The sequence below is a fragment of the Antechinus flavipes genome, chromosome 6 (genome assembly GCF_016432865.1).
Source record: "Antechinus flavipes isolate AdamAnt ecotype Samford, QLD, Australia chromosome 6, AdamAnt_v2, whole genome shotgun sequence".
Taxonomy (NCBI): Eukaryota; Metazoa; Chordata; class Mammalia; order Dasyuromorphia; family Dasyuridae; genus Antechinus; species Antechinus flavipes.
In genome coordinates this window covers 100,453,067-100,478,156 of record NC_067403.1, presented here as the reverse complement: position 1 = coordinate 100,478,156, position 25,090 = coordinate 100,453,067, and the positions used below count along the sequence as shown (strand labels likewise).

The window sequence follows — 25,090 nt, the reverse complement described above, 5'->3', positions numbered from 1 at the left end:
AATGGAAATGGATAACAGACTAGATTAAAAGCCAGAATCCTACAATATGTTGTTTACAAGAAACCCATTTAAAACAGAGTGATACATATTTATCATTTTAAGGAAAAGTCCAGTTATTCCTATACTCTCCAATTTTTAATTGGAATGGATGTTGGATTTTATCAAAAGCTTTTTTTTTTTTTACTAAACAGCTTTTGATAAAATCCAACATGCATTCCTATTAAAAACACTAGAGAGTGTAGGAATAACCATCAGCAAATATCATATGTAATAGGGACAAACTAAACCATTCCCAATAAAATCAGGGGTGAAACAAGGTTGCCCACTATCACTATTACTATTCAATATTGTATTATAAATGTTAGCTTTGGCAATAAGAGAAGAAAAATAGATTAAAATAATTAGAGTAGGTAATGTAAAAAAGAAATTATTATTCTCTGTAGATGATATGATGGTATATTCAGAGAACCCTAGAGAATCAACTGAAAAACTACTAGAAATAATCCATAACTTTAGCAAAGTTGTAGGATACAAATATCCTGCACAGAAATCATCAACATTTTTATATGTCACCAACAAAGTCCAGCTGCAAGAAATACAAAGAGAAATTCCATTTAAAATAACTGTTGATAACATATTTGAGTCTACCTGCCAAAGCAAAATCAGGAATTATATGAATAAAACTACAAAATACTTTCTACACAAATAAAGTCAGAGCTAAACAAATGGAAAAATATCAAGTGCTCTTGGGCAGGCCAACCTGAATATAATAAAAATGACAATACTATATAAATTAATCTATTTATTTAGTGCCATACAAATCAAACTCCCAAGAAATTATTTTACAGATCTAGAAAAAATAATAACAAAGTTCATTTGGAAGAACAAAAAGTCAAGAATTTCAAGGGAATTAATGGAAAAAAAAAACATAAATGAAGGTGGCCTAGCCGTGCCAGACCTAAAACTATATTATAAAGCAGCAATTGATCAAAACCATTTGGTATTGGCTAAGAAATAGAGTAGTCTATCATTGGAATAGGTTAGGCTCACAGCACAAAATAGTCAATGACTGCAGTAATCTAGTGTTTTACAAACCCAAAGACCTCAACTTTGGGGATAAGAACTCATATTTGACAAAAAACTGCTGAAAAAATTGGAAACCAGTATGAAAGAAACTAGGCATAGATTCACACTCAACACCATATATCAAGATAAAGTTAAAATGGGTTCATGATCTAGACATAAAGAGTGATATTATAACCAAATTAGAAGAACATAAGATGGTTTACCTCTCAGATCTGTGAAGGAGGAAGGAATTTGTGACCAACAAAGAACTAGGGGGACCATTATTGATCACAAAATAGATAATTTTGATTATATTAAGTTAAAAAGGTTTTGTACAAACAAAACTATGCAGACAAGATTAGAAGGAAAGCAATAGACTGGGAAAACATTTTTACATTCAAGGGTTCTGAAAAAGGCTTCATTTCTAAAATATATAGAGAATTGATTTGAATTTATAAGAATTCAAGCCTTTCTCCAATTGATAGTCAAAGGATATGAACAGACAAATTTTCAGATGAAAAAATTGAAACCATTTCTAGTTATATGAAAAGGTGCTCTAAATTATGCGATTGAGACAACTCTGAAATACCACTACATATGTCTCAGATTGGCTAAAATGACAGGAAAAGATAATGATGAATGTTGAGGGGGGATGTGGGAAAAATGGGACACTAATACAATGTTGGTGGAATTGTGAATACATCCAGCCATTCTGGGGAGCAATTTGGAACTATGCCCAATGGGCTATCAAACTGTGCATCTCCTTTAATCCAGCAGTGTTTCTACTGGGTTTATATCTCAAAGAGATCTTAAAGGAAGGAAAAGGACCCACATTTGCAAAAATATTTATGGTAGCCCTTTTTGTAGTGGCAAAAAACTGGAAACTGAGTAGATGGTCATCAGTTGGAGAATGGCTGAATAAGTTATGGTATATGAACTCTATAGAATATTATTGTTCTATAAGAAAAGATAAGTAGGATGAATTCAGAAATTACTGAAGAGACTTACATAAACTGATGCTAAGTGAAATGAGCAGAACCAGAAAAGCATTGTGCAACAGCAACAATAAAATTATATAATGATCAATTCTGAAGGATGTGGCTCCCTTCAACAATGAGATGATTCAGAACTATTCCAATGATTTTGTGATGAAGCACTTTATACCCAGAGAGAGGACTGTGAGAACTGAATGTGGTTCACAACATAGCATTTTTACTCTTTTTGTTATTTGCTTGCATTTTTTTCTTTCTCAGTTTTTTCTTGTTTGATTTGATGGCCATTGTGCAGTAAGATAATTGTATAAATATGTATGCATATATGTTGGATTTAACATATTTATACCATGTTTGACATATATTGGATTACTTGACATCTAAGGGAGGAGGTGGGGAAAAGGGGGGGAAATTGGAACACAAGGTTTTGCAAGGGTTGATGTTGAAAAATTATCCATGCATATGTTTTGAAAATAAAAATATTTAATAAAAATTAAATTAAATTAAAAAAAAAAAAGAAAAACAAGCTTGCATCCCATTCGTATAATCTGTGATGACCGCGTATTTTAAAATTAGCTGGAGTCAGGAATTCAGGTTAGGGGAAAATCATTGATCTTTATTCTTAGTGAAGGTGAAGAAGGATCGAAGATGAAGGACAATCGGAGGTGAAGGAGGAGGTCGCGATAGCAATGTTTGCAGCTGCAACAAGACCCCAGCCAGCAGTCTCTCTTTCCGCTTCTTTCTCCGCCCCCCCTGCCTCCATCCACCAAAATTGTCATTTCCTATACAACACATCAGGACTTGCACAAAGAGTGTGTGTGGGAGGGGCATTCTTTCTCCAAGGATATATATTAATAGAGTATGGTCCAATTACTATTTAGCCTCACGTGCTTGGGACCTCAGTGCATCAACTCAAGCCTCAGCCCATTACAATAATCTTCAAGAACACAGAGTCATCTTTATGTTATATGGGATCAGGGTAGGATTTTAATGAAGGCCATGAAGGCATAGGGTCATAAGCTAGTGAATAAGCTTGATCTAGGTGGAACTCTGATCTATTTCTAGTCCTTGCTCTTTCCACAGCATTATGTTCCTTCCATGCTTTGTCATTGTTGAAGTCTTATGTCCATTGTTTTTGCTGATGAAATCTGAGACAGGAATTGAGGTTTACAATTCTCATTCTGTTGTGCCACAGTTCTCTTTAACGGTCCTGACTCAGTTTTCCTGCATGAGTTTCCCTGAATTGTTCTATCTCAGTTCTGCCTCAGACCCCTTCGTTGTAAAACCCCGCTCTGGTCCATTACCATTTGTTCTAAGGTTGTAAATTGCTAATGTAAGACTCAAGAAAAGGGGGAATTCAGACTTCCTGACTCCTTTGGTCCTCAAGAATTTACTTCTGTTTATTCAGACATCCTGATTCTGGCTTTTAGTAAGAATTTATGGCCTTCCCCTATCCTGACAGAATCAAATGGCTCTGTGAAGTTTTCCCCTTCCTTTGTTTGTAAAAGATATTTCAGAATTTGGGAGTCTCCCATTCATCGCTGGATGCTGGATTCTTTGAGATGACAGTCTCGTCCCGCCCTGGGACCAACATGGATCCATTAGCTCCACTCCATTTAATAAACTATTGAATTGGCCTCTACTCTCTGTGTGACTGGATACTTTGAGACGAGAGTCCTGTCCAGCCAATTATGCTCTCCAATTAATAAAATATTAAAAACTCTCTAATCTCTCTCCTGCCTCAGTTTCTCTGGCATAACAATTCTACTTGCTGAGATAAAGATATATCTGGCATGGTTATCAAGTTGGCATATAACACAATTATAGCTCAAAGAGTGGGCTGATGGCTTGAAATATACATGATAACATTTGATAGAATGTTAATGTTAAGTTTTGAATTTTAAAAGTCAACTACACAATATACCCTGGGGAGAGGTGCGAATAGGCAATAGGAATTATGAAAAAAGAGCTGGAGGTTTAAGTGGATTAAAAATTCAGTATGGTTAGACAATGTGGATAAAATGGCTAATGTTCTCCTAAGTTGAATTAAAAGAGGGAGAACAATAGCTTCAAAACACATTTTCTCAGACAAAAAAACCATCTGTTATTTTTTCAATTTTTTGCATCAAATTTTAGGAAATACTACTGTACTGCTGCTATTTGGTAAGGATATAACACTTTATGATTTGCAAAGCAATTTGCAATTATTATCTCATTGTATTCTCCCCAAAATTCTGTTAGGTAGGTAGTATTATTACTTCATTTTACATTTGAGGAAACTGAGGCACACAAACATTAAGCTGCTTATTTAGTTAGTGTACTTTTGTGGCTGAATTTGCATTCAGGTCTTTCCAACTCTGGGATCCTCAGATTGTTTACTGAGTCATTCAGCTGTAGCTAGAGAGAAACTGCAGCATATTCAGAGAAGCCCTTTAGGATGGTAAGAACATGCTGTACAGTTAATTTAAGAACTCCAGGAAGAGAATACTCAGTGGGGAGTTTGGTGGACATGAAGCATAGGAGGCATACCATTAATCTAATTAATACAGCTGCACAAATCTATGCAATATAATTAATTGTATGATAATATGATCATAACTAAATATAATAGTAATCATTACTCTAGCTATATAAATAACACAATATAATAGCTAATTAAAGAGTTATCACTTGGAAAATGAACTAGATTTGCTCTGCTTGCCGTCACAGGGTAGAAATTGCAAAGGAGAGAGATTGGCTTGAAGTTAGGAAAACTATTCAAATACTCAAACCTGTTCAAAAGTGAAATGAGCTGTCCCTGGAGATAGGGAGTTACCAATCCCCTCTCCATCTTGATCCCCCACTACTTGAGTTCTTAAAGGGAAGATAGCACAACCATTTATAGGGTCTCAAGGGATGGATTCTTGGTCAGGCCAAGGTTGAACTACATAGTTTCTCAGATCTCTTCTAGCTCTAAGATTCCATGGTTCTACAATTACAGTGTTTGTGGACACACATTACTGAACCCTGAATGAATGAATTGAATTCATTAATTGAATAATAATGAAATGAATAAAGGTCCATCAGAAGGCTTTCACATCTGTTCAAGACACCCCGTATTATCTGATGTACAGGCAGAAATCTTTAATTTTAAATCCTAGTTATCAGATACAATGGATCAACATACCTAAGAAACTGAGATACGTATTTAGACAGACTGAGGATTTCATGAGTTAAAGGAAAGGAAAGCTGTGATCCCTCATGAGCAATCAAAAATCATAATGCTGATTCCCTGCAATCTGATATGATCTGCAATATGGTCCAGACCTGGGACAGATGCACAGGGTAAAGGAGAGCCTCCTAGAAAACCTCTGACAAGAAGAAGCAATTAAGTGTTATTTCAATCCTGAACATCAGGGACATTTTTATAGGGCATTTATAGAAAGCTAATAGCTTTTATTTGGAGGATAGTCATAGGGACTGGACCTATGATGTCATCAATGCAGGCAACTTGTGAATAAGAAATTTCCAAATAATGTAGAGTTAGATGTAACACACTCTCTCTCTCTCTCTCTCTCTCTCTCTCTCTCTCTCTCTCTCTCTCTCTCTCTCTCTCTCTCTTTCCTGAAGCAATTTAGGGTTAAGTGACTTGCCCAGGGTCACACAGCTAGGAAGTGTTAAGTGTCTGAGACCAAATCTGAACTCAGGTCCTCCTGACTTCAGAACTGCTGCTCTCCACTGCACCACCTAGCTGCCCCGTCATGTTGCCTCCTATATTATATTGGGAATTTCTTGACAGCAGGGACATTTTGGCTCTTTGTATGCTTAGTACAGTGCCTGAAACTTTCCCAGGCATTGTAGAAATGCTTGTTGACTTTCCAAGAGAATGTACCACAAGCTCTGAAGGTAATTTCAACGGAGGACCGCACAGATGTTTGGAGTTAAAGCAACAATAGGTTGGTGTATAGCCTTCCAAAAGTACTTTTTGGAATACTCGCTGATTTGGAAAATTCCCTGTATTTAAAAAATTTAGGCTTTATTTACTGATTATACTCACTAATATGTAGCTAAAAAGGGGAAGTTAAAAAAGACTAAGGGTTTGTATAGTGGAGAGAAGGCTCAGTTTGGAGTTAAACCCAAAGCCCCTAACTTCTGGGAAAATAATTCATTATTTGATAAAAACTGCTGGGATAATTGGAAATTAGTATGGCAGAAATTAGGCATGGACCCACACTTAACACCATATACCAAGATAAGATCAAAATGGGTCTATGACCTAGGCATAAAGAACGAGATTATAAATAAATTAGAGGAACATAGAATAGTTTATCTCTCAGACTTGTGGAGGAGAAAGAAATTTGTGACCAAAGATGAACTAGAGACCATTACTGATCACAAAATAGAAAATTTTGATTACATCAAATTAAAAAGCCTTTGTACAAATAAAACTAATGCAAACAAGATTAGAAGGGAAGCAACAAACTGGGAAAACATTTTCACAGTTAAAGGTTCTGATAAAGGCCTCATTTCCAAAATATATAGAGAACTGACTCAAATTTATAAGAAATCAAGCCATTCTCCAATTGATAAATGGTCAAAGGATATGAACAGACAATTTTCAGAGGATGAAATTGAAACTATTACCACTCATATGAAAGAGTGTTCCAAATCATTATTGATCAGAGAAATGCAAATTAAGACAACTCTGAGATACCACTACACACCTGTCAGATTGGCTAAGATGACAGGAAAAAATAATGATGAATGTTGGAGGGGATGCGGGAAAACTGGGACACTATTGCATTGTTGGTGGAGTTGTGAACGAATCCAACCATTCTGGAGAGCAATCTGGAATTATGCCCAAAAAATTATCAAATTGTGCATACCCTTTGATCCAGCAGTGTTTCTATTGGGCTTATATCCCAAAGAAATACTAAAGAAGGGAAAGGGACCTGTATGTGCCAAAATGTTTGTAGCAGCCCTGTTTGTAGTGGCTAGAAACTGGAAAATGAATGGATGCCCATCAATTGGAGAATGGCTGGGTAAATTGTGGTATATGAATGTTATGGAATATTATTGTTCTGTAAGAAATGACCAGCAGGATGAATACAGAGAGGACTGGCGAGACTTACATGAACTGATGCTAAGTGAAATGAGCAGAACCAGGAGATCATTATATACTTCGACAACGATATTGTATGAGGACATATTTTGATGGAAGGGGATTTCTTTGACAAAGAGACCTGAGTTTCAATTGATAAATGACGGACAAAAGCAGCTACACCCAAAGAAAGAACACTGGGAAACAAATGTGAACTATCTGCATTTTTGTTTTTCTTCCCGGGTTATTTATACCTTCTGAATCCAATTCTCCCTATGCAACAAGAGAACTGTTCGGTTCTGCAAACATATATTGTATCTAGGATATACTGCAACATATCCAACATATAAAGGACTGCTTGCCATCTAGGGGAGGGGGTGGAGGGAGGGAGGGAAAAAAAAATCGGAACAGAAACGAGTGTCAATATAAAGTAATTATTAAAAAAAAAAAAAAAAAAAAAAGAATCCCGAGTTTGAATTCTGTTTTGCATTACTCCCTGCCTTAGGGGCAATTCACTTAACTTATTTAAGTTTCTCCATTTGTAAAATAAAGGCTTGTTTTGGATGATCTCTAAGGTCCATTTCAGTTTTAAATCCTATGATGGGAAGAAAGGAAGGGAACAGATATTTATTAAGCACTTACTGTGCCAGGCACTATGTTAAACACTTTACAAATAATATCTCATTTGATCCTCACAACAATCCAGAGAAATAAATGTTATTCTTATTCTTATTTTACAATTGAGGAAACTGAGGCGGAAGGAGGTTTGGTGATTTGTGGATCACTGTACATTTGGGAAGTGCTGAATGCTAAATTTGAACTTAAGTGAGTCTTTTTAAATTTCAGGACTAGTGTCCTATTCATTTTACCACTTAGCTAGCCTAAAGAATATGAGAATAAATATGAAAGCATCACCAGCTTGTTTTCAAGGATGTAAATATTTCCCAATTATTCAGGGTAATAACCAGGGACAAAGGTGGAGATTTAAAAAAAAAATGAAATGAACAAAAAATAAAGAGATTTTCTGTGTTTTTTCTTCTTTTTTGGTTTTGATTTTTCTCAATACATTATGTTGATCATTTTCCTTGGCTCATTTCTTCTTTGCTAAAATCTAGAATGTTGCCCAACACAGCTCTCATGATATTTCAGGGTTCCAGTGACGAATCAGAAATTTGTTGTGTGTCTTGGATGTGAACCTTCTATAAAGAGAAGAACTTTATAAGTCAGAAGAACTGACTTCACTCTCCAAAGTGAGTGAGACAGAGATCAAATGAGTTAATATTTGTAACACATTTAACACAATACTTGTACCTAGTAGGTAGAATAGGTGCTAATAAATGGCTAGATAATTTTTGGCTAGATAATTTCTCTTGATTTATAGGAATTATTATTTTTTTAATCTAATGCCATAAAAATGGGAAAGAAATACAAACCTACTTAGCCCATTCACCAAAGATTAGAATTAAAAAAAATCAAAGTGCTTTGATTTTAGGCATGCCTTTTTCCCTCCTGCTGCTTTTTAGAGTTGTATTGCCTATAGGAGTGGATTTTGTCAAAAGTGATGTGATAGTAGTTCATAATTAATCTATATTCAGGATGTAATGTGTACAGTAGAAGATAATTACCCTGAATTATCCTGAGAGTAAGGATTGTTTCCTTCTTTGTATTGTTATCCCCAGGATTTGGCTCATGGAATCAAAGGATAATAAATTAATTTGGAAGGGACCTTGGAGGATGTACTTTTTTTATTATAGCTTTTTATTTATAAGACATATGCATGGGTAATTTTTCAGCATTCACTCTTGCAAAACTTTCTGTTCTGACTTTTCTCTTCCTTTCCTCCACCCCCTTCCCTAGATGGCAGGTAGACCAACATATGTTAAATATGTTAAAGTATATGTTAAATGCAACATATTGATACATATTTATACAGTTATCTTGCTGCACAAGAAAAATCAGATTTAGAAATAAAGTAAAAATAACCTGAGAAGGAAAACAAAAATGCAAGTGGACAAAAACAGAAGGAGCGGAAATGCTATGTTGTGGTCCACCCTCATTTCCCATAGTTCTTTCTCTCGGTGTACCTGGTTCTCTTTGTTATTGAACAATTGGAACTGATTTGGTTCATCTCATTGTTGAAGATGGCCAGGTCCAACAGAATTGAACATCATATAGTATTGTTGTTGAAGTGTATAATGATCTCCTGGTCCTGCTCATTTCACTCAGTATCAGTTCATGTAAGTCTCTCCAGGTCTTTCTGAAATCATCCTGCTGATCATTTCTTACAGAACAATAATATTTCATAACATGCATATACCACAATTTAATCAGCCATTCTCCAATTGATAAGTATCCATTCAATTTCCAGGCTGCCACAAACATTTTTGCACATAAAGGTCCCTTTCTCTTCTTTAAGATCTCTTTGGGATATAAGCTGGATCAAAATTTGCACATTTTGATAACTTTTTGAGCATAATTCCAAATCGCTCTCCAGAATGGTTGGATGCATTCACCATTCCCCCAACAATGTATCAGTGTATCACATCCCCTCCAACATTCATCATTATCTTTTCCTGTCATTATAGCCAATCGGAGAGGTATGTAGTGGTATCCTCAGAGTTGTCTTAATTTGCATTTCTCTGATCAATAATGATTTGGAGCATCTTTTCATATAGCTAGCAATAATTTTCATTTCTTCATTTGAAAATTGTCTGTTCATATCCTTTGACCATTTATCAATTGGAGAATGGCTTGATTTCTTATAAATTAGAGTCAATTCTCTATATATTTTAGAAGTGAGGCCTTTATCAGAACCTTTGGCTATAAAAATGGTTTCCCAGTTTATTGCTTCCCTACTAATCTTGTCTGCATTGGGTTTGTTTGTACAATCTTTTAAACTTGATATAATCAAAATTTTCTATTTAATGATCAATAATGATCTTTAGTTCTTCTTTGGTCACAAATTTGTTCCTCTTCCATAGGTTTGAGAGGTAAACTATCCTATGTTCTTCTAATTTATTTATAATCTCATTCTTTATGCCTAGATCATGAACCCATTTTGACCTTATCTTGGTGTATGGTGTTAAGTGTGGGTCAGTGCCTATGTTCTGCCATACTAATTTCCAATTTTTCCAGCAGTTTTTGTCAAACAGTGAATTTTTATCCCCAAAGCTGGGGTCTTTGGGTTTGTCAAACACCAGAGTGCTATAGTTATTGACTATTTTGTTCTATGATCCTAACCTATTCCACTGATCAACTAGTCTATTTCTTAGCCAATACCAAATGGTTTTGATCAATTGCTGCTTTATAATATAGTTTTAGATCTGGTACAGCTAAGTCATTGAAGGTGAATATACTTAAGTCACTTCTCAGAGTCATATATCTAGTAAGCCTGTAAGTTATGCTTTGAATCTAGGTCTTTCTGATTTTTGGGGCAGTGGGTTCTTCCCCATCCCATATTAAATTGATAAATAATTGTTGATTTACTGATCGAATATATAGTTCTACCTCTGGATACCACAGAAATAGTAAATATAAATTTATAAAGTTATTATTTCTATAGAGCTTGCAATATTGATGCTAAAATACTTTAGCACCAATGATCTAGTTAACTATTATATATTACATAATAATAGATCTTGTTTAGTAGATGCTGTTATTATCTTATAAGTGCTTGGGCAGGATTCCAACTTAGAACTTCTTGACTCCAATTTATCCTTCTAGCTATCCCAATATCTGGCTGTTAATCATTAAAAACATAATTTCCAGATAATTTAGAGTGAGCACTATCCACACGGCAATGGTGAAGTAGCTGCATGGTAGACACGAACAGACTAAAATATTATAAATCAGCCATTATGCAAATGAATCAAAATAAAAGATGTCATCAAATCTAGGGATGAAGATAGTTGGATGGTTTAGTGATACTAAAGGATAAATAAAGGATAACACATAGGGTGTCGTTGTATATATGGTATCTGTGTAATTAATGTTAGGAGAAAATAATAAATATCTAACTTGTTGGGTAAATACAAGAATTTATAAGCAAAATCTGGGGCAGCTAGGTAACACAGTGGATAGAATACTAGGGTTGGAGTTATATGGTAGTGAGTGTTAAAGTCTAGTTTAGAACTCAGGTCTCCTTACTTCCAGTGATCAGAAAGATCACTGAAAGACCATGAACTCAGAGCATCTACTCTGGTGCCATATTGCATAAAGGTGATCCTGTATTCTTGAAAACTCTGCCAATGGGATGTAAGCTGTGATTGGACCTATACAAGGAAATGTTTGAAATACAGACTTAGTATGAGTTATTCAAGGGTCAATCTATTTATTTTGTATCCAGAAAACATCACTGAAAACAATAACTGTTTTTGTCTATGATAATTCAGCAATGGTAACTACATTGGTAACTACAATGCTAATTACAATGCTAACTACATTGCTGACTGCAATGCTAACTACAATGCTAACTACAGTAATTCAGGTGGAATGGATTAGAAATCAGAGAACCTTGCTTTGAATCCCTGTTCTGCTATATCTCTCTTAGTCTCACCTATAAAATGAGATGACTCTCATAAATGGTATAGAAGTTTTCTTCTAGCTTTAAGTTCTAATAGCTTGAGAACTTAGAATATTCTTGAACTTGCATCTTCAAGCATAATTCAATTTAATTCCAGCCAAGAAACATTTATTAAATACCTAATATATACTGACTGGCTGCTAAAAAGTTTTAGATAATAGAGTGCTAGGTTTGGACCTAGAAAGACTTGGTTTCAAATCTTGCCTCAGATACTTAAAAATAGTGTGACCATAAGTACAGTCATTTAACATCTCTGTTTCTCAGTTACTTCAAATGTAAATGAGGTTAATAGTTCATATCTCACAGGGATGTTGTAAAGAACAGGTGATAGACTTTTTGTTTTGTTTTGTAAAATTTAAAATAAAAACACTAGCTGGATTTGTTATTGTTTGATTCAAAGACAAAAAGAAAACATTTATGGCTTTAAAGAACTTGCCTTTTACTGAGAGTAAACAAATCCATAGATAAGTAAATACAAATTATATAACAAGAAAATGCAAAGTAATTGGAATGAGGAGAGGAATAGCAAGGGGAAAAGAACTCAAAATCGGTGAATAGTTGTGTGAATAAAATCATAGATCTTTTAAAGTATTACTTGGCCTTCTGTTTCCCTAGATATAAAATGGCACTGTACTGGATAATCTTTAAGATTTCTCTAAACTCTAAAAGTTTATGATTCCAGGGACTTTAAAATTGACTTTTGAAAGGCAAATATTTTCAACTTTTAAAAAGTGAGATAATAGCTAAAGGCAGGTTATCTCACAGCTTGTTAAATTATACTTTGTGTTTTGAGAGGAACAGTCTAACAGAATCCTGTTGTCAGGATTAAATACCATTAAAAATGCTTTTATAGCAAAAAAAAAATCATAGGGCTAGAATTTACAATGTATAGGTTCGATTCACAGTCCAGTTTTTGCTGCTGAAACTTGTTCATGTTCTAATGGGGGATGCTCATCACATTGAACAAAGTGTTTCCCAGGTGTGTCCAGCATTACTGGAAAACTATGCTTCATGGATTTCCATGACACTCAACACTAAAATCTAAAAGCCAGTCATCATAAGAGCTAAAGTACCACTGGAAAAGTTTTTTTTATTTCCCTGAGGCTTCATGCTGAAATGTGAATAGAGCTTTCGATGAGTCTGTGCTGGTATTGGAGTATGGGAAAATGAAATGTACAAGCTGATCCAGCTGGACTCTCTAAAGTGAGTTTTAGATAATAGAACTTGTAAAAATTTAGGCAGTTTTAGTTTTAAGTAAGTACCAGTTAGGCTTAATATAGGGAAAAACCTCAGCGGTTATGTATTCATCTTGTATCTGAATAGGAATCCTTTCTCTAAAATCCTTGAGAAGGGATCATTTAGCCATCACTGGAAGGGAAAACTATTAACTCCTGAGGCAGCTCATTTCACAACAGGAGAGCCTAAATTGCTGAGAAACTTTTCCTGTCCTGATATCAAGCTTAAATAATTTTCTCTGCAACTTATAGGATCATAGATTTAAACTGAGATGCTCCCTAGAAGCCATTAAGATTACTTTTTTATTTTACAGATGAGGAAACTGAGACTTAAAAGGTTCAGTGACTTGTCCATCTTCACATAGCCTACGATCCTAAAAATCCTTTAAAATAACAGCCAGAAAAACCCCTAAAACTAAAAAATACAGACATCTATCCTTTGATATCTTTTCTTCTCCAAATTAAACATTCCCAGTTTCTCCAGCTCACTTTGATATAGGATAGTAACCAGTCCCTCAACAGCCTCATCACTGTCCTTTGGATACATTCCACAATATTCTTCCTAGAATGTGATCAGAACACCGTATTCTAAATGTCTTCGAGGAGGGATGTTAAGGTGAAGCTTCCTAGACTGAGTTGTATGATAAGGGAAATTTTTTTTTTCAGCTTTCCTTTTCTCTTTCTATGTTGTTTAGTTTTTGGTGACCATACTCTTGAACGTAGTGCACATACTTTCCTTTAATTGATTAAAACCATTTTTGTATCTCTATGGGATGAGGAGAGGGAGCCTTTCTTTTCACTCATCACTATTAATTACTGAGCAAGAGCAGGAAATCTTTTTAAAATATTTATTTATTTATTTTTTGCATGGGCCCCTTTGGGAGTCTGGCGAAACCTATGAGGAAATGAATTATACTGAAATACCATTATTCAAAACAACAAATTCAATGGACCTCAAGTCTAGAATTCTGGTCATAAATTTTAGAGATCATAAAAGTCCTCTCATTTTCAAGATAAGGAAGCTGAGGCTGAGATAAGAGAATTAAATTTTTAAAAGTCCCACAGCTAGACTAGAACCCAGGACTTTTGATTCCCATGACAATACACTTTCCATTTCTCTGACATTAGCTATTTGTCCTTTGTTCCTTCACCTAGTTCTTTTCTCTGATAAGGATCTGATGAAATAATTAGTGCTAATGTGTTAATGGCTATTAATAGCAGATGTCTTTGCACTTTAATTGGTACCTTTTGCTAGACAATAATTTAATCCAAAGGAATTAGAGTAAGTGGAAATAGTGACAGATCTGTAAGGGAGAAATATTTCATCAAGTAGTCCTAACTGAAAAATAAACCCTTCTAATCATACTTGGTTAGTACTGACAGAGGTATTGGGTTGCTAGACATGCAGATGTCCCCCGGTCTTTGTTAGCAATCATTTCTGCTTGAACTCTGTTTACTCAAACTCAGCACCTCTTTTGGCAATTTGAATCCACAATAATAATGGCTATTGATTATCACCCTGAGATCACTTTTTCTTGGACCGCTTGCTCCCTTAAACTTATTTTCAGAACAAAGAAGATAAGAACTCTATTTTCAGACTTTGATGCTTGGTTGTCTCTTTTCCGTGATGCAGTCAAAAGAGTACTGGACCTGGAGGCAGGAGTGCTTGAGTTCAAGTCCAGCCTGATATTTAGTAGCTGTAGGACTCTGGGCAAGTCACTTCACCTTTATTTACCTCAGTTTTCTTATCTGTAAAATGGGAATAACAGTACCTTCTTCTCAGTGTTGTTGTGAGCATCAAATGAGGTAAAGTACTTACCATAGTGCTTGACAGGTATAGCAAGAGATATACAATGTTAATTGTTTATTAATGGTATTATTATGATCAACTTTCCAATTTCTTTTATTGATATAGTGCAGCATAATGAGTGCTGGATTTGAAATTAACATCTTTGAGTTCAAAATTTGCCTCCATTACTTATTAATTGTGTGACTCGGCAAGAAGTTGAAATCTGCTTTTTTTAATCTAAAAAAAAAAGAAAAAAAATTGCTAACTCAGGAAAGGGTAAGGGTATTATGAGCCAATATAAAGTCCTATACAAATCTCAGCTCTTATGGCTTATTTCCTTTCTAAAAATGAATATTCTTCTTGTAGTATAGAATGCCTTACATAGCTAGTATATGACTGAGAAGAACTTTGTTATATATGATTCACTTGAACAAAATTAGCTGTTCTCTGTCCTTCAGTGGACTTGCAAGTTGACTTTTTTCTTATCCCTGCAATAGCTTAAATTCAGACCTATCCCTTAAAGTCCAACTCAAATGCTCTCTCTTCTGTGAAGCCTTCTTGATTTATCCTGACTGTTGACTTTCCCCCTTGGAACTCACCTGGGATTTTGTTTTGTATTTGTCCAATGTACTTATCAATGCACAGAATTCTGGGAGTTAAGTGAGGAAGACTTGAGTCCAAAATCAACATCAGACACTCACTAGTTGTGTGGTTCTGGGAAAATCTCCAACTGCCTCTGTTTCTTCAATTGTAAAATTGGAATTATTGGTACCTACTTTGTGAAGATCCATGAAATAAAATTTGTAAAGTTCTTAGCACAATATTTGGCACATAGCAGTCACTTAATACATTTTTATTCCCTTCTTTTCTTTTGTCAAATAATAATCTGCATTTATATCTTAGTCCCATTCTAGATGACTAGTTCTATGAGGGGAGGAGTATCTTTTGCCTAAACCTTGAACCCCAATCCTTATTCTTCCAATATCTATCATAATGCTCTACATTGATTAGACACTTAATGAAATATTAATTGAATTGAATTAATTTGGCATGTCATAGAATGATCCATTTTTTTTAACCATTGTATTCACACTACTTTGACGTACTGACTTTACTGTTACGACAGTGATTAAATACTTTCTCTGTCTCCCAAAAATTTAGCCAAGGCTCCCTTTTTCATCTTATTAAACTGTCACAGGGGAAAAAAAGATAAACCATTGTAATAGAGAATGAGTTGCATATGTCAAGACTCTGAAATGTTTGGAAAATACTCTGAGATATTATAGTTTTGCAGTCAATTTTCTATTGCATGAAGAGAGATTATATGCATTTTGATTTATCAGGAGCTAAAAAAGGTTTCTAATTTTAACTTACATTTCTGTTCTCTTTATTAAATTCTTTTGCTCACATATCTTCCCTGCTTACCAATTTTAACTCAACAACTTGGATTGAATGCTGGGCTTGCATTTAGAAAAACCCAAGTTAAAATTTGACCTCAGACACTTTGAAATCTTGATCAGGCACTTAACCTATTTGCTTCAGTTTCCTCAACTGCAAAATGGGAATAATATAAACTATCTCACAAAATTGTTGCGAAGATCAAATGGGGATAATATTTGTAGTTTTTAGCTCAGTACCTAGCACATAATAGGTGCTTAATAGATACTCATTTTTTTCGTTCCCCAATCTCCTGACTTTTGAATTTCCTTTCTGCTAAACAATATTATGAAAGACAATTTGGCTATAGAATTTGCTACAAATTCTGACATTTAGAGTGTCACAAAAATTTTAGTGTCATTTTAAGTGTTAAAAATGCTATTAGTGCTTAAAATAGCAGTAATATTTTAGAATACTCTAGATATTATTAAGAGAAATCACTTCTTTTCTAATTTATCTCTAATAATTAGTAGGCGTCTCCTCTCAAAATATTTTTGCTATTAGTATGTTATTGGAGAAAACACTTTTTTTTGAGTGAAAAAGATCGAATAAAGAAAATAAGGAAGAATTGCCTAAATTTACCCAAATGAAATTATATGTCATGCCTGGGAGTGGATAATCATAAAGTGTGAAGACTAGAAGTAACTGCAAAGATTCTTTTTGTCCAAACCCTTTTATTTTGTAGTGGTTGGGGTTAAGACTCAGGTAGAGGAAATGAATGGTGATGACGAGAGAAAATGACACATGGGAGACTGAAGCACTCAATCTTCAAACTTCTAATCCAATGTTCTTTCCACTTTTTGTCTACCCACTGCCATCCTCTTTTTATTTTAAATGAAATTCTATATCAAAAATATGCCTCAAAAGGAGTCTCTCCTATCCTTGTCCTAGGATAATATGGAAGAGACCTTAGAGAGCATTATATCTCACCCTTTCATTTTGTAGATGATGAAACAATAGAAAATAAATTCCTAAAGGGAAGGAACTATGTTATGTTAGGGAAGGTTGCATGTGGGGGCCTACATCCTTATCACTTAGCAGTAGTTTGATGTAGTAAAAAGAGTTGGCTTCAAGTTCCTACCTTAGGTACATATTGACTCTGTGAATCTGAGCAAGTCACTTAAATTTTCAGTGACTTGGGTAACTCTTAAATGATTTTAAGCTACACACTGTTGCCAATGCAATTACGAGGGAGCATCCTCACTGGAAAGTTTATTAAATTAATTAATTAATTAATCGAATCAGATTAACTCAGATTAAATCACAGGACTGAACAAAAAAACTTCCCAATACCTTGCAAATACGAGATACTAAATTTGTGTTGTGTTGGCTTGGAGTTTAGGTTTCAACTAGGTTTTCCATATGCAAATATAGCACTCTTTATATTACACTTATGGGAAAAATAGATCATATTTTTAGTAGCTGAAGGCTCCTTAGAAATCATTAAATATAGTCTTTTCATTTTATCAATAAAGAAACCAAGGGACATGAGATGAATTGACTTGTTTAAGGTCATACAGTTAGTAAGTGAAAAAATCAAGATTTATACCTAGGTCTTCAAACTCCAAGGTCACATCAGCACAAACTCCATTAATAGCTACTAAGCATCTACTAGGTATCTGGCACTACTGTACCAAGCTCATCTTTGGAGACACAAAAGAAGTAGCTTTGGTCCTTGCAATGAAGAAAAGGATTAAACAAGGAAAAAAAGAGTATCAGGCAGAAGACTGGACTCCACAGTACAGTAAAAATCCCATTGAATAGCTAAGGGTTTCAGAAGAAGGAAAGGACTGGGTTAGTAAAGATTCTTGGAGGAGGTGAGATTTGACTTGGTCATGTCCAGTTATCTCTGCTCCAGCAGAATCAGAAGGCACAGATGGCTTATGATGTCAGTAGGGATTTCCTACTGTCAGCACATTGGATGTGCCCAGACAGCCTGAAAAGCTCTGACCATATGGTGGTATTTATTTCTCACTTTGAGCATTACCTAAATATAGGATGGATTTTTGCCAAATGACCTGGACCTGGATAATGGGGAACCACCCCATTTCACCCTGACCCCTCTTATAGTATTATAGAGTTTAGAGATAGAGCTGAGTGTAGAACCCATCTAATATAACCAGATTTTTGATTTTTACTTTTTTTAGATATGAGTAAATTGAGGCTCTGTGTTCATAGAGGTTCATAGATTTAGTTAGAAGTACTCTAATATAATTCCCTTATTTTACAAAACCACAGTCACACATATAATAAGCACAGGAGCCAGGGCTCAAATCCAGGTTCTATCTTCAAATCAAGTGGCTATTTCAGAATCATTCCTCCCTCCTTAAACCTCTTCTCTTTCAAAGCAACTAGAATAAACCCCTGCTGGATAGTGTCATCTGCCAGGTTTTCACTGACCCATCTTTCCCTAGTTTTTTTTTTATTTTTTTAATTGTCCCCTATTACCAAGAATCCATTCAGGAAAAAAAATCACATGATTTCCTCCCTTTTATTACTTCTCCCCTTATAATGGAGGTCCTACTATGTGGATCTCCATTAATGTCTCATTAATGTCTCATAGTGTTCCTATGGAACACTAAATATTTCCTCCTTACTTAGCTTTGTTCTTGGTCTTGAGAATCACTTAGTTCAAATACTCATACTCCTGCTCTGACTATAATAGATGCTGGGAGCTTCTCTGGCTCTCAATTGTGGATTGACATGTCTGGCTTTTAGGCAAAATAATTCTCTTTCTATAACCTTTCCTCTTCATTTTCCTTTAGCTCAAGCATTATTGGGATATTTCTTTCTAGACCCTCTGATCAAATTCGGGAAGAATCCTCCTGATCTTTTGGTTCCGAAATGGATCCCAAATCTACCCATCTCTCACTCAGGCTTTAGACTTTAATGACATCTTCATCCTTTTTTTTTTTTTTTAAACACCAGGAGATATCCATATTCAGGTTCCTGAAGTCAGATTTTGGTTTTTCAGTCACTGTCTGCTTTTCTGCCTATCTCCCTCTGCCTGTTTCTCTGATTCTAGGCAGGTAGGTGACACTGATCTGGAGTCAGGGAGATCTAAGTTTAAATGTGGCCTCAGACACCAGTAGTATGACCCTAGTCAAATCATTTAGCTTCTCTTTACCTCAGTTTCCTCAATTGCAAAGTAAGAATGATAATGGTAATTATCTCTCAGGGAAGAGAAGATCAGATGAAATAAAGTCTGTAAAGTGCTTAGCATAGTACCTGGCATTGGTGAGGGCTAAATAAATGCTTGTTTTCTCTTTCTGTAGTCTGTTCCTTTTTTTTCTCTCTTCCTTCCTTCCTTCCTTCCTTCCTTCCTTCCTTCCTTCCTTCCTTCCTTCCTTCCTTCCTTCCTTCCTTCCTTCTTCCTTCTTCTTTCCTTCCTTCCTTCCTTCCTTCCTTCCTTCCTTCCTTCCTTCCTTCCTTCCTTCCTTCCTTCCTTCCTTCCTTCCTCTCTCCCTTCTTCTTTTATCCTTCCTTACCTTCCTCCTTTCTTACCTCATTTCCTCCTTCCTTCCTTCTTCTTTCCCTCTCCCTCTCTCCTTCCTCTCTCCTTCTCTTCTTCTCTCCTTTCCTCTCCCTTTTTTCCTTCCTTCCTTCCTTTCTCTGTTTCTGTCTTTTTCTCATTTTAAACTTATCTCTATTTTGGCTGAACTATCAGAAGTGAAACTTTATTAATCAGATTTGTTTGGCAGAACTGACTTTTAATGGAATATTGCTTCTTTCATCTGTTTTCTACTTAAATCTCTGGCCCCTTGGTATAGGTCCAGATGCTTTATGATTTTTCCCCTCCCTTAGTTTTGTTTCTTAAATGTTGCTCCCCAAAAGGCCCACTATTCAACACTAAGTTGTTTTCTAGTTCTGACCCTGTGCACCTTTGTGACCCTATTCTAGCTTCCCTGTTCATTGATTGAATTGTTAGACTAGAATAGAGGTTCTTAAACTTTTTTTGTACCATGGACCTCTTTAGCAGTCTAGTGAAGCCTGTGAAACCCTTTCTGCAATGGAGTTTTTTCTAGGCACAAAATATATAGGATTACAGAGAGAACAAATTATATTGAAATACAATTAATCAAAAAATTCAAAACAATCATAAACTCCAGGTTAAGAACATTTGTTTAGATAAGGGATACTTTTCCTTGCTTGAAGCTATGAGATTGAACTTCTTTTAGAAGATTGAAGACTTTGCCTCTTCTCCTGGAAATATGTATGTGTATACCTTTGTGTTTGTATTTCCAATGATTACAAACATAATTCATAGATTTACAGCAGTATTAACATAATTCCACTCTCATCCTTTTACAATTTGACAAGTTTGTTTTAGCCACATGGAAAATTTCTGGATTTGATGGTCAAGGTTTTGAATATGTATAATGTACTCTGGGAACTACCATAATGCTACTTTCTTCATCTGGGTTTACAAGGATGCAGAGCTCCTTGCAAAGGCAAGACAATGGGATGTGGATGGCATAGGCTTCATGCTAATTTACTTTGTGGGGGCTGATTAAGCTAGGGTATTCTTGGAAGGCAGTTTCAGTTATAGTCCAATCTTTACTTTTCCTGCACTAGAGGGATGGAAAAGGGGAAAAAAGTCATGGAATCTCAGGGCCTAGAGAGAAGAGAAAAGTGGAAAGATGAAGAAAGGAAGAAGGTAGAGAAAAGAAATGAGGGGTATAGGTTTGTTCTCTTATTCTCTTTTCCTTTGTTTTCTTTTGTCAGTAGGACTAGATAAGGAAGTAGAAAACTCCATGTACAAAAGAGGAAGATTAGTTGAGAATTTATCTATTTGTGGGCCATTTAGTATAATGGGAAGAATACTGACTTTGAACATAAAACTCCAGGGCTCCATCTGTGACACTACCTGTAAGATCTTGGGCAATTAATTTATCTCCCCTGGGTTTCATATTCTCCAACTATAAAATGAGGGAATTGTTCAGATAGTCTCTAAGATCTCTCCATCTTCAATGACCCTATGGTCTCCAAAATGAATACTCCATAAATGGAGAGGGTCACAAAACAGTTAGGACCATTCCAAACATCAGTTATACTGACACTGAGATATATTCCTATATTTTCATTAGAATGTATTTACTAGATGTTCTGAGAATTTACTATATAAAATTAATGGAATAATGAAACTTTAGCCTTAAAATCCCATTTAGTCTTCCACATCCTGCATCATTCTTCAATTTCGGTCTCCTTGTTATTCATTGGAAGATGGCTACGAATGGCATCGCTTCTTAGCCTGATGCAAAGCACAAACACAATTTGTCATCTATATGTTTCATGTCCCTTCTCTGCCTCCTTATCCACCTCAGAATTAAAGGATTTGAGTGGTTTTAAATTTAATCCAGCCAGAACTGAGATCCTAAATGTGTAAGTGAAATAATTAGGCAAAGTAATGGACTTTGTTAAAAAAAATGCATAACACAGAAGGAAAATAATGTTTTCAAAAAGTCAAAATACAGCTAATCAACCTGCTGCTATTAGAGAAATTACTCTAAGACCAGAGTCAATATCTTACAACATTTACTGAACTTTTCAATGTCTTTATATCCTCACTACCCTTACTGGAAAATATTTGCTACATTCCTTATTCTGACAGTTAAATAGTCCCAAATTATAATCAGAGCAACTTTACTTGACCTGCATGTTAATTACCTTTATTTTCTTTATTGGCCTTTGGCCAGCATAAAACTATTTAGTGGAGAGAGATAGCTTGAATTCCTTACTGGAACTCAGTTATCTCAATATCCCTTTGATTTTCTCCCCAAGCCCATAAAAAGGAAGTAGGGGGCATCCAAACAGATTGTCCTAACCTCTAAGATTTTCTTTGATACCTCTTAAAGAATCTGACAGATTTATTATTTGGTAAAAGCACCATTTCCCCCCTTTTCCTCTATTTTATGTGGTAACAAATCATAGCATCCATGACTGTCCACTGTAATCCCAATCTACAAAGGAACAGGATGGATTGCATATCTGGCTTCAGTATTACACTTTTAGTAATAAAGCTGAGCCCCAAAGAGAATATTGTTGGGGAAACATGCATTGTGCATCTGGATGGCAGAGACTCAGAAATTTGCTCTTATTTGGTGTCTGAGGAATGCAAAATAATTTTTTATAGAATTTGTTAGACCTGTTAATCATCTTGGGTGAACCTCTCTACAATTAGGTCTGTAGTTTCAGATAAGATACATGGGCTCTTTGAACTCATGGAATCCACCAATCTGGATCATTCCAACACTCTTGCCTTTACTTCAGTTATCTGACAAAAATTTTTGTTGATCTCAGTGATCTAAGTGGTTGTAATGATGTAGGCCAGGTTCATGGGAAGTTAGGAATTCAGAGTAAGAATATAATTTTAATGTAAACATTTTATGCAGTATGCCCAATAAATATTTAATAAATTCATTGCATTCTGATAAATGTTTTGCAATTGACTCTCTGGAAAGAGAACATATATACAACACACATTTAAATTAAATCTTTATTTTTTATCACTTTCTTAATTTTGGACAATATACAAAATGATAAATCAAACACTGATTTTTGGCATTTGCTTATTTCTGATGTTTAAATTCTTATACTGAAAACTTCACAATCAGCTTTTGAGCACACCAGGGTATGAATTGGCTCCAGCACACCCCTATTCTAGAGAGTATTCCCAATAAGTTTTGTCTTATTGGCTGTATTCAGGTTTGTCTTTATGATAATTGTGTTATACTTTTATACTAGGATAATAAGAGCATAGATTTTAAGCTGAAAACAACCACAGAGGACATCTAATCCAAATGCCTCATTTTACAGATGAAGAAGGTCACACAATTAGTCAAAAGTATTCATGTTTTAAATACAGGTTCTCTAACTCCAAATTCAATGCTCTTTGCATTAACACAGTACATAATGATTTCAACAGATACTAAAACATAATTTTAATCTGAAGTGACAGAAGTTATGCTCAGATTATCTAACATCACTTCCCTTATTTTATAGATGTATAAATTAAGGCCCAGAAAAGTTGAGTTTACACAACAATTTACACAAATAATAAGTGGCAAAAATGGAATTTGAATCTAATTTCTTTGACTTAAGTTAAGTGTCCTTTCCATTGCTGTCTCTACTCTGTGCTTACCTCATTTGCTGGATATAAAGCACTAATTTAATATGTGACCTAAAATAACTCATTATAGAATTGTACTGTAATGCCCTAATACAAATGGAATTTAAAGAATATACAGTAGCCTTCCTGTAGTAAGGCATTATTATTTTTTAACTGCATGTAAGCAAAGGTCACATAAGTACATATTTAGAAATAAGGCACAGAGATTCCCAGTTTAGCTGATTAGATGATCTTAGAAAGGTATTTAGATCTTTTATTTAAACACCTAACTGATTATTTAAAATGACACAAAATATCCTGTCATTTATAAGCCATCTATTTTTAGCTTATTAAATAAAGTTTGGGAAATAACTTATTTTCTCTCTGTCTCTGTCTGTCTGTCTGTCTGTCTCTCTCTCTTTCTGAACTAAATAATAAACCATTCATGCATTTGCTACAAGAAGTCCTTTTTAAGGGTAAAGCAACAGTAGGAAAAATTTTGAAAACTCTGAAATGATTGAAGAAGATAAATTAGATTATTACAGAAAATACTATTAGTATAGTATTGTAATAGTATTACAGACTCCAGAAAGCACAGATGGGAAAAGAAAATGAGCCTATAGAGGACATGTCTGAAGAAGATTGAAAAAAAAAAAAAAGCAAATCTATTTATCCCTCATCTACCCTAGGGCAAAACAAAAGCAAAAATGCTATAAAATATCATAGCTTATGTAAACCTGTGTCACTGAATTATCAGCTGCTCTGGATGAGCCTTGAAATGTTACTCTATTGTTTGATACATTTCTAGATATATACATATATTGTACAGACCTTATCAATGGTTGGCCAATTTGAAGTCTCCAAAATTATGATAAACTTCAGATGAGCTTTTTCCTCTTCTTCCTAGGACAGCTGAAATTTGCTTTGCCTATTCATTAAATTTTGCTTGGTCCGCAGTGAGTTTTGACCAACTGTGGCCTCGGAGTTACATCTGTCCTCTCTGAATATGTCACTCTTACCTCCCCCTCCCCATCTATATTTGGTAACTGAACTCATGTTTCAGCAGAGTGCCATTATCTGGCATTCCTGCAGCACAGCCCTTAGGCTTGGAAGTAACTCTGAGCTCTGAGAGAATGTGGTTCTTAGAAACTCAGGGCATTTGGTGGAGGGAGAAAAGGTCTCCGCTGCAATCAAGGTAGTATTTAAAATGTTCTCTTACATTTTAATCTTAAAGGTTACTTGCCCCCCTCTTTTCATGAAGTTCCTGATTATTACAAGACACCAAAAGCAATTTGTTAATGGGGAAACAGACTCCTTATAAGGAATTCTCTTCTTAACATTCGAGCCCTCAGATTTCTCTACTACCTCAGAAAGTACAGATTTGAAGGTTTTTTTTTTTAATGCAATAATCTATCACAGACTAGTAAATCAGATTTCGTTTAAAACAAGTTGACCTCATCAAATTAAAGCTTAGAAATCTGATACGACCTCTTCCTATAAAGAATGACTTTTTGTAACTAGAAGACCAGAAACACTGGGGAAATAAGAAAAAAAAATGATTATTTATATAATACTTTGAGATTGCAATAACACTTTGTGCATCTTATCGCATTAAATTCTTAAGACAACACTCTGAGCCAGCTAGATTTGGGCTTCAAAATGATCATACACAATTGATGGACATTTTAGGGTGAAAAAAGGACATTTTTGTCCTTATTTTTCAGATGAGTAAACTGAGATTCTGGGATGTTGAATGATATCCCGTAGATCACAATATGAAAAAGAAAAATAGGTTTAAAACT

The 25,090-nt window shown here is 34.9% G+C and overlaps 1 protein-coding gene across 3 annotated transcripts in view; it reads right to left on the bottom strand.

The window, feature by feature from the left end:
* The window catches only part of PALLD (palladin, cytoskeletal associated protein), a 485,836-nt gene extending 461,619 nt beyond the window's left edge, over window positions 1-24,217 (bottom strand). Inside the window, exon 1 of one of the 3 annotated variants that reach the window (XM_051964161.1) lies at window positions 24,120-24,217. The gene's annotated coding sequence lies outside the window, so the exon portion shown is untranslated. The remainder of the gene's footprint in view (window positions 1-24,119) is intronic. The other 2 variants (XM_051964163.1, XM_051964162.1) reach the window with 2 other exon arrangements.
* Window positions 24,218-25,090: the final 873 nt, after the last annotated feature.